Raw genomic sequence first — 12,068 nt, forward strand, 5'->3', positions numbered from 1 at the left:
GATCTCTGGCATTCCTTTTCTAAATTTTTTTGTTGAAACACTCTTCTACTTTGTTCGCAGCCCTGAATCTAAGTCGATATAACTGTCCGGCTGTCGAATTCATGATAGCGATCGAACGAATGAAGATATCCGTTTGAAATTTAGCACAAATAATTCTTATTGATGTAGGTCGCTGAGGATTGTAAATAGGTCATATCGGTTCGGATTTGGTTATAGCTCCCGACCTACCGATTTTAGATCTTGAACACCTGTAGCCAGCAATTATTATGTGATTTGGCTGAAATTTTGCACGTAGTGTTTTGTTATGATTTTCAACAATCGTGGTAAGAATGGTTTTAAACAGACCTACCGATTAGTCTTCTACGTAAAGTACACTTGCGTCTTCAACTAAGTTCGTTTGTGTAAATTTTTATACCCACCACCGAAGGACGGGGTATATTCATTTTGTCACTCTATTTGCAACACATCGAAATATCCATTACCGACTCTATAAAGTATTTATATTCTTGATCAGCGTAAAAATTTAAGACGATCTAGCCATGTCCGTCCGTCTGTCTGTTGAAATCACGCTATAGTCTTTAAAAACAGAGATATTGAGCTGAAACTTTGGACAGATTCTTTTTTGTCCATAAACAGGTTAAGTTCGAAGATGGGCTATATCGGACAACATCTTCATATAGCCCCATATAGACCGATCCGCCGATTTAGGGTCTTAGGCCCATAAAAGCCACATTTATTATCCGATTTTGCTGAAATTGGGGCAGCGTGTTGTGTTAGGCCCTTCGACATTCTTCGTCAATTTTGTTCAGATCGGTCCAGATTTGGATATAGCTGCCATATAGGCCGATATCTAGGTTTTAGGTTTTGGGGCCATAAAAGACGCATTTATTGTCCGATGTCGCAGAAATTCGAGACAGTAAGTTGTGTTAGGACCTTCGACATCCTCCTTCAATTTTGTTCAGATCGGTCCAGATTTGAATATAGCTGCCGTATATACCGATCCTCCGATTTAGGGTCTTAGGCCCATAAAAAGCCACATTTATTATCCGATTTTGCTGAAATTTGGGACAGTTTGTTGTTTTAGGCCCTTCGACATTCTTCGTCAATTTGGTTCAGATCGGTCCAGATTTGGATATAGCTGCCATATAGACCGATCTCTCGGATTTAGGTTTTGGGGCCATAAAAGGCGCATTTATTGTCCGATGTCGCTGAAATTTGAGACAGTAAGTTGTGTTAGGCTCTTCGACGTCCTTCTTCAGTTTGGCCCAGATCGGTCCTGATTTGAATATAGTTGCCTTATAGACCGATCTCTCGGTTTAAAGTTTTAGGTCTTTAAAAGGCGCATTTACTGTCCGATTTCGCCGAAATTTGGGACAGTGCGTTGTGTTAGGCTCTTCGACATTTTTCTACAACTTGGCCCAAATCGCAACTTGGCCCAAATCGGTCTACTTTTGAATATAGCTGCCATGTAGACCGATATCTCGATTTTAGGTCTTGGCCCCATAAAAAGGCGCATTTATAATCCGATTTCACTGAAATTTGACACAGTGACTTATGTTAGGCTTTTCGACGTCCATGATGTATATGGTTCAGATCGGTTTATTTTTAGATGTAGCTACTTAAAAGACCAATATTTTGATATACACAATTAAACAATGACTTGTACTAATTAGTATTTGGTCCATATGGGATCATATTTCAATATAGCTGCTATGGCAAATAAGGGATGCATTTTTCACCGGATTTTGACGAAAGGTGGTTTACATATATACCCGAGGTGGTGGGTATCCAAAGTACGGCCCGTCCGAACTTAACGCCTTTTTACTTGCTTATACAATCTATGGGTTCCCAAGATGCGGCCTGGCCAAACTAAGAACATTTTCAGTTGTTTCTAATATCACATTAGTCTTATAGTTTACAACCACAATCGCCAGTGAGTAAACTGACCTTTTTTTAGGTATTTAACACATTCAAGGACCAAACCAGCAGATAATGATCTTTAGAATAGGATTTTTATGATTTTATGCCACATGTATATATGAAAATACTTTAGTCTTTGTGTTAAACTAAACCATAGTATTTTAGAAGGTGTGTTTGATTTTCAGAGAGTAAAATATGGTTTGACGACAACAAATGTTTAATATGCTCATCATTAGAATATGACGCATTATTATTCTAAATAACTTTTTTTTACAACTTATTAACAAAGTCCGTTAAATGGCTTGGACATCTGTATCAATAACATTTTACTTCAGGATATTATATTTTTGCGATTTCCTTTGATTGCAATATGTCATTTGCCAACATTTTACTATGGTAACGCGAGACAAACCACCTGTTGCCAAATAACCTCATTAAACCAAACGACCACAGCTACCAAACCAAAGTAAAATGCCTCGACCATTTAAAGGTGTTTCCAATGAATAATATATTGCGTTTGATTGTAACGAACGAAAGAATGTTAATGTACATAAATGATGGGTGTCTTGTGGCAAGCAATATCACAGTAGGAAAGTAAGGCTAAATAACCAAATATTTTGAATATATTTGTAACACCAAAAAGGAGAAATGATAAACTCCTCTTATCTACAGTCGGAATCAATTTCCTATTCAAAAGTTTCAATTTGACAAAGGAATTTATGCTAAGTGTATGCATATGGTATTGCTTACTTCTGGATTCTGGATTCGCACCCGTTTGAACATGGCGAGGAAAGTACGATCTGACACTGCACGGAAGCTGGACATTGAAAAGCTGCAAACACAACAAATGGCAGCCGCATACTTCACTCGAGTGATCCAACTGCTCGATGAAAGCACTCCTTGTTCCGATGATATAATGGCGCAGTGGCAAACTATTGCCCACTCCATAGAAAATGCCGCGAAATCCGTACTTGGCTATCGGAAGCCTCCTCCAAGAAACCCATGGTACGACCAAGAGTGTCGAGATGCTACTGAAGCCAAGAATGCGGCGTATAGAGCAAACCTGCAATCAGTAGCAACGTGTCAGATGAAGGAGAAGCATCGGAAGAAAAGGAGAAAGAAAAAGGAAATGGAAAGACGTGAGTGTGAGCGAATTGAGATGTACAGGAGTCGGAATGAAGTCCGGAAATTCTACCAAAAAATTAAGCATCAAACCGATGGCTTTGGTGCGGGCACATACTCCTGCAGAGACAAAGAAGGAAATCTGGTAACTGACACAGATAGGAAGCTGAGGATATGGAAAGAACATTTTACCCAACTGCTAGTGTCCGATGTTGGCGGCGAAGAGGATACCGCAGAACCAATCCCTGATGATGGTATAAAATGTTTACCTCCTAGTCAGAATGAGGTTCCATTAGCAGTGAGCCGACTAAAGAACAACAAGGCAGCAAGAGCCGACGGGTTACCCGCTGAACTATTTAAGACCGGCGACGACAGGCTGATAAGGCGTATGCATCAGCTTATCTGCGCAATCTGGCTAGAAGAACGCATACCCGATGATTGTAACCTCAGCATACTATGTCCCGTACATAAGAAATGAGACAAGACGGAATGTACCAACTACAGTGGAATAAGTCTCCTCCCCATCGCATACAAGGTACTCTCGAGCATACTGTGTGAAAGATTAAAACCTAAAGTCAATGAGATAATTGGGCCCTATCAATGCGGCTTTTGACCTGGTAAATCCTATCCTACCTAGACCTGGTAAACCCTAGACCAGATATTCATATGCGCCAAATCCTGGAAAAGACCCGAGAAGGACAAATCAACACCTACCATCTCTTTGTTGATTACAAAGCCGCTTTCGATACTACTTTACGTTCAAAGGTATTTTAAGCCATGTCTGAGTTTGGTATCCCTGCAAAATTAATAAGACTCTGCAGGATGACACTTGCTGATACGCGTTCCTGAGTAAGAATAGGAAAGAATCTCCCCGAACCATTTAAAACCAAACGAGATTTCAGACAAGGAGACAGCCTATCGTGTGATCTCTTTATCATCCTGCTGGAGAAGATTATACGAGATGCAGATGTGAATAGATATGGCACATTCATCACAAGAGAACACATGCTACTCGCCTATGCTGACGACATCGATATCATAGGTCGGTCACCAAAAGTAGTAACTGCAGCCTTTGAAAGAATCGAAAGAGAGTCAGCTGAAAATGGAGATAAGACGAAATGGATGGTTTCAACTCCCAAAATGCCTTGCACAACCGAGCAGATAAAGAAAATAGAGAAAGTTGGGAACCAAAACCTTGAGACAGTCAGTAACTTTATCTACCTCGGCAGCGCCGTAACCGAAACGAATGACACCAGTTTTGAGATAAAGCGAAGAATAATACTGGCAAACAGATGCCACTTTGGACTAAGTAAGCAGTTTATAAACAAGGCCACCTCTCGACAGACGAAGATTATATTATACAAGACACTGATACTACCCGTGCTGTTATATGGTTCTGAAGCATGGGTACTTGTGAAAGCAGATGAGGTAGTGTTTGGAGTATTTGAGAGAAAGATTCTTCGTAAAATATATGGACCAGTTTGCGTTAATGGAGAATATAGGCGAAGTATGAACCTCGAGCTGTATAGGCTGTATGACGACCATAGCATAGTTAAACGCATCAAAATACAACGGCTGCGTTGCCTAGGTCATATTGTCAGAATGGATGAAGAAGCTCCAGCAAAGAAGTCTTTTGAAGGGAAACACGGAGGTACACGCAAACCGGGAAGACCAAAAGCCCGATGGTAAGTTCAAGTTGTGGGAGACACCTCGAAACTTGGTGTCAGAGATTTTAGAATGAGCGCTTGGAACGCTATTCTACATTCGGTTAGTGGAACAAATATTCTGACATAGCCAATTAAAGTAAAGTAATATCATAAGATAGGAATTACGTACGAACTTTTAATACTAGTTCTCTTCCATTTAATAGAAAATTGCATATCGCACCTGGCCTAACAGTTTTTGCTAGCAATACTTTTTCTAATACTTGTGCCATAGTGCGTATGATAAACATATGTATTTAAATTGCTTATACACCATGTGGTCCCTAAGTTATATTCAATTAATCATATTTTCCAAAAACCAGACCATATCAATGAATAAAATATCAAAATCTCAACATTTTTCATGCCATCGCTTATTACAACGCCTTATTACGCTGCTAAAAAGGTGATTGAAATTCCCTTGGGGATTAAAGAAAAAAAGAAAAGTATAACATAACATTGGAGCCTCTAGCGTCATGAGAATTTGATGTGGGTTAAACTTTTTGTGATTTGCTTTTGCATAAATTGGGGATAAAAGAAAATGTCAGCCATTTAATAGGGGCCTTTGTTATGAACGATATAATGATGTTTTAATGGAAAAAGTCTATGGAAACTGGAAGAAATAGTAGAATATGTTTTAAACGAATTTTTATTGTTTTTGATCAAAAAATATATTCATTTCTTTATTTTGTAAAAACATGAACTGACCGGATTGGAGAAAAATTTGTGGTGAAAAATGACAAAATAAGCAAAGTAAAATTTGAGCGATATTATAATATGGATGCTATGTAAAACTCTGCATTGATTTTTATAGAGTTCGGCATAGGTGTTTAGTTGGGTAATAAACAATTTCAACAAAATTTCGGGAAAGTCGGAAAAATGTAATAACTTCGGCGCTATAAGTGTAAATCGATGTGTATCAGAGTACTGCAAGCGGTCTTTTTTTATACCCATTACCACAGGATAGGGGGTACACTAATCTGCCCTGAAATATTGATCTGGGACCCTCTAATGTATGTACACTAGTCTAACCGTGCCCGCTCCATAGCGCCTTCTTTAACTCTCTTATACTTTTTACTTCATTTGAGCCCTTGTTGCAATAGTCGATACTTAAGTCCTGTTTTGCTAGAGTTTCAGAAGAGGATAATTGGTACCGAATGTGCATATCGAATTCGTGTCATTTAAGCGCAAAGATAAACCATTCCGCCAAAAATGCTAAACGTGTGAGTTCAAATCCTGGCGAGAACATTGGAAAACAAGTAAAAGCGAGCTAAGTTCGCCGAATTTTGGGAACCCACCACCATGGATTCTGTTAAAATATGAGAGCTATATCTGGTCATAGACCGATTCGGACCCTACTTAGCACTGTAGTTGAGAGTCATAACAGAACACTACGTGCGAAATTTCAGCCAAAGATGGCTTAAGATGTTTAATCGGGAGATTGGTTTATATGGGAGCTATATCAGGTTCTTCATCGATATCGACGGTACTAGGCGCAGTTGGTGCAAGTTTAACAGAACACCGCATGCAAAATTTCAGCTAAATCGTACAAAAATTGAGACTTCCAGGGGCTTAAGAAGTCAAATCGGGAGATCGGTTTATATGGGAGCTATATCAGGTTCTTGAACGATTTGGACGGTACTTGTCACACTTGTTGGAAGTTATAACAGAACATTATGTACAAAATTTCTGTCGAATCGGATGAATATTGCGGCTTCCAGGGGCTCAAGAAGTCAAATTGGCAGATCGGTTTATATGGGAGCTATATTCAAATCTGAACCGATATAGCCCATTTGCAATTCCCAATGGCCTTCATCAATATTAAGTATATGTGCAAAATTTCAAGCGGCTAGCTTTTCGCGTTCGACCGCTATCGTGATATCGACAGATGGACGAACGGACGGACGGATATGGCTTGATCGACTCAGGATGTCGAGACGATCAAGAATATATATACTTTATGGTGTTTTAGGGGTATACAAATTTAAGTGGTGGTTATCTTCTCCAAATATCGACGACGTTTGCTGGGCAAGTTTTAGCTCAATGATAAAGGGCCTCCTTTTTATACCCCGGTCCGAACAACGTGCCGCAGTGCGATAGCTCTTCGGGGAGTAGCTTTTACATGACACAATACTTCATAAATGTTGCCAGCATTAGGAGTGGATAGCTATCGCTGAAAATTTGTATACCCTCCGGCATATGGTGAGGTATACTAATTTCGTCATTCCGTTTTGCCAAGTTTGTCCGTCTGTCTGTCGAAAGCACGCTAACTTTCGAAGGGGTAGGTGTTTGAAATTTTGCAAAAATACTTCTTATTAGTGCAAGTCAGTCGGAATGGAAAATGGACCAAATCGGTCCAAGTTTTGGTAAAGAAACCGATTTCGGATCTTGACTTCTTCAGCCTCTAGAGGACACAATTTTCCGATTTGGCTGAAATTGCACAGCGACTCCTCCTATGATTTTCAACATACGTGTCAAACAAGGGTTGAATCGATCCATAACCTGATATAGGTCCCATATAAACCAATCTTCCGATTTTAGTTCTTAAGCCTATAAAGCTCAATTCTTATCCGACTTGACTGAAATTTTGCACAATGACTGCTGCTATTCAACATCTAAGCCGAGTACGGTCCGAATTGGTCCATCATCTGATATAGCTTCAATAGGATAGCAATTCATATTTATTTTCTTTAGTTTGCCTATAAAGAGAAATCGGGCAAAGAGCTTGTCACATGCGATCCATGGTGGAGGATATATAAGATTCGGTCAGGCCGAACTTAGCACTCTTTTACTTGATTTCGATGTTCTCGCCAGGACTCGAACCGTGATATTCAGCGTCATAGGGGAACATGCTAACCTGTGCACTGGGAAAGCCTCCGATTAGCGGCCTCTAGAGATTATTGGAACTAATTACTTATTTATTATTGGTACCTGCCGTTTCAACAGGTTTTTAAATGGTTCACGCATGCACCTCCAATCCACACATCAAATTTGGTATTTTTCCCTTTTTTTAAGATCGGACCAAAATTGTAGCTTCGGATGAAAGATATATATGGGAGCTATATCTAAATCTGGACCGATTTTTTTCAAAATCAATAGAGTTCGTCCTTGGGCCATCAGACAATAAATGCGACCTGTACCTTGATCACAAGAATGCATTGACAGACAGACGGACGTAGCTAAATTGAATCAGGAAGTGATTCTATCCCGATCGGTATACTTATCAATGGGTCTAGCTCTTCTCCATCTTAGCGTTGCAAACAAATGCACAAAGTTATAATACCCCGTAGTACGGTGGTGGTGTAGTAAAAGCGTGCGAAGTTCGGCACGGCCGAATCTTGGGAACCCAAGATTGGTTTATATGGGAATTATATCAGGTTATAGACCGATTCAGATAGTACTTAACACAGTTGTTGGAAGTCATAACGGAACACCACATGAAAAATTTCAACCAAATCGGGCAAAAATTGTGGATTGTAAGCGCTCCAGAAGTCAAATCGGGAGATCGGTTTATATGGGAGCCATATCAGGTTATTGGCCGATTCGGACCGTACTTAGCATAGCTTTCGAAAGTCTTTACAGAACTCTATATGCAAAATTTCAGCCAAATCGGGCAAAAATCGCGGCTTGTTAGGGCTCAAGGGCCTGAATCCGAGGATAGTCCACTGGCTCTACAGGAGCGTGATTGGACCAATACTTACTTACAGCTTGTAAGGGCTCGAGAAGTCAAATCGGGAGATCGGTTTATATGGGAACTATACCAGGTTATACACCGATTCGGACCGTGCTTAGCACAGTTGTTGGAAGTTACAACAGAACACCACATGAAAATTTTCAGCCAAATTTGACAAAAATTGCGGCTTATAAGGGTACAAGAAGTCAAATCGGGAGATCGGTTTATATGGGAGCTATATCAGGTAATACTCCGATTCGGACCGTACTTGGTATAGTTGTTAAAAGTCTTTACAGAACTGTATATGCAAAATTTCAGCCAAATTGGGCAAAAATTGAGTCTTGTTAGGGCTCAAGGCCCTGAATCCGAGGATAGTCCACTGGCCAATTCTTACTTACGCCTCAGTACTGCAGTGGACTGCTATGGAGAAAAAGTGCAACATAAGGAACATACAACAGGTTCAGAGAAAATGTTGTCTTGGCATAGGCGGAACGATGAGGACCACGCCCACTAGAGCACTGGAGACTATTCTAGATATCCGACCCATTGATATACAGATTAAGTATGAGACAGCCACTGCGGCTATGAGACTTAATGCGATGGGAGAATGGATTGAAGATGGGAGCAGCTCATACCATCGCAGTATAGTCGAGGCGCCGATAGGAAATCTGGAAGGAAAGGAAGAGGTTTCCGATCGGATACCTGAGATGAACCTTGGCACAGTCTTGGATTGACGGAACGCTAGTATTGCCATCTGGAAGATCTTGTTACACGGATGGACCAAAGCTAGAGGACAGAGTGGGCCTGGGAGTTTACATTGAGAACACAGGGACTGAGATCTGTTTTAAACAGCCTGACCATAATACGGTCCTGCAGGCGAAGATCCGGGCGATCACGGAATGCGTGAAGTGGTGTGGTGCTAACGCGAGGACGTCGAGTGTGAACTTCTTTACCGAAAGTAAAATTGCCATAAGGGCAATAACAACCAGGACGGTAAGGTCACAAACAGTCTTGCAGTGTAAGAAAGAGATTAACGCCTTCTCTGAGGATGGCAAAATCAGCATCGTTTGGGTGCCGGGCCGTAACGGAGTAAGGGGAAATGAATCGGGCAGACGATTTGGCGGGGAAGGTCAGAGGACTGCCATCAATAAACTTGGCTAACCCGAAGCCTTTTGGGTCGACGCAGTCCGAGTTAAGGGAGTGGGCGACGAATGCGCATGCAACATTGTGGAACATCGAAACGGTCGGTAGGACGGCGAAAATCCTATGGCGGGATCCAGAACGTGAGAAGACGAGGCTATTACTAAAAAGAAGCAAGAAGGAGGTCAGTATAGCCATTGGTATCATAACGGGACATATAGGACTACGAGCTCACTTATGTAAAATCGGTGCGGTAGGTGATAGCATGAGTAGCGCAAGCGGGGGAGATGATGAGACGTTGTAGCATTTCCTTTGTCATGTAGCATTTCCTTTTCGCGTCTAACAGATACCGGCACTTAGGTGGAGACACAATGCCAGATCTGAACCAACTTAGGGGAGTGGTATTGAAAACAATTAAAGATTTTGAAGGTAGCACGGAATTCCTAACTTAAAATGTTCTTTTTGGAGGTTACTATATAGTTCTTAGAGCGCACAATAAGCCGATTACTGGCTTAGGTGTATGTCCAAAGTAGCATGGGCGGATTGATATCTGCACCCTCTTTTCAACCTAACCTAACCAAAACTAAGGTCTCAAGCTGTCAAATGGGGAATTCATTTTTTATGGAAGCTGTAGCAGGTTATTGATCAATTCGAACCGTACTTGACACAGTTGTTGGAAGTCTTAACAAGCCACTATGGCCAAATTTCAGCCAAATCGGGCAAAAGATGCGGCTTCCAGGGGCTCAAGAAGTCAAATCTGAAAATCGGTTTATATGGGAGCTATATCTAAATCTGAACCGACATGAGGGATCGAGAGATTGGTTTATATGGGAAGTAAATCTAAATCTGAACCGATTGCAACCCCCAAAGATCTATCTCAATATTCAGAACCTGTGCAAAATTTCAAGTGGCTAGCTTTACGCGTTCGACCGCTAACGTGATTACGGCAGCCAGGCGGACGGACATGGCTTAGTCGACTCATAACCTCGAGACGATCAAGAATATATATACTTTGTGGGGTCTTAGAGGAATATTTCATGGTGTTGCAAATGCAAATTTGCAAATTTTGTCCATGAACATTCCACTAAGGAACAGGGGCAAACTTTTCACATATCAATGAGTGCAGACCGATTCAAGTTTAAGCTGAATGATAAGGGGCCTCCCTTTTATAGCCTAGTCCGAACGGCATGCCGCACTGGTGTTACAAACGGAATGACTAGATTAGTGTAACCCCATCCTAGGATTGTGAGTATAATTACAATTTCATACAGCGAGAGATTTAACTACCCATATCCCCATACTCTCGATATCGTCCTCCCCTTGCAATATTTTCCCCTTCATTGCACATTAAGTATTTTATAACTCAAAAATTCAATGTATGATAATTTTATTGCATTAGTTGGATGATTTATTTAAACTGACGGAAATGCCGGTAATTATTAATCATCACCAGATTACAAAGTTTAAATTTCGAACAAAAAATGCTAAAGTATTCAAAACAAAATTTTCAAACATTCCCACACCAGATGGCAAAGGTCACAAAAATGATGAATGATGAAACACTAACATACAAACGTGGAAAACAGAACAACGCCGGATGGAAAAAATAAGTCAAAAAGGTTGATGTATTTCTTGTCAATTAAATCACAATAATGGGTTCTGGGAAAAGTCTTTGGAAATTGTAAATAACTGAAAGGTCAAATGTGGTAGTTGTGTTGAATGGGGTGATATGGTGGTTTTTATCCATAAGCGTACAGAGGTATTGACTTACAAGGTATGACGCATTTTAAGGATTGTTTTAATAGGATTCATATTTCCATATCCCACACAAAGACAAATCTACTTTTTCAACATAGACAAAATTAAAACCACTTCAAAGAAATACTAATTCCGGGAAGGATTTTTTTCTAAAGACAATTCCGAAGAAGAATTTCTTTTAAGTCAATTATTTTCCTTTGTAAGGCCAATATATGCTGCCTAATGACAAGAACGTTAAAATGTGTCGGGAATAAAAGGTATTTTTAAACTTGAGTTTACCATTTTATTCTATCAAAATACAATAAACGCTGCAGGGGTGGGACTCTATTCAAATGCCTGCGTAATGCTTACTGATCGTCATTTACTTCGGAATCAACCAAAAATGAATATTTTCTCAAATTTTGAAGCCTCCACACCTAACGGTATATGATGATGACCTTCTCTACCCAAGAGGTCGAAATACGTCAAACCATAGCCAGGTTTCGCTTTCCATTACATAGACTTTTTCGAACAACGTTGTCATATCGAGTAAAACTGAATGGATTATGAAATTAAGATTACTTTCATGCATTTTTTTATTTGAATCAACAAAAAATATTTTCACAAAAAAAAGACGTATATATGGGAGCTATATCCAAATGTGAACCGATTTTGATGAAACCCTGCAAATATGTTAAAATCAGTAACGAAACAATCCGTGCCAAATTTTGTGCAGATCGGTTGAAAATTGCAGTTACTAAAGCCATTAAAGT

Source organism: Stomoxys calcitrans, chromosome 2 (genome assembly GCF_963082655.1).
Source record: "Stomoxys calcitrans chromosome 2, idStoCalc2.1, whole genome shotgun sequence".
In the NCBI taxonomy this organism is placed as follows: domain Eukaryota; kingdom Metazoa; phylum Arthropoda; class Insecta; order Diptera; family Muscidae; genus Stomoxys; species Stomoxys calcitrans.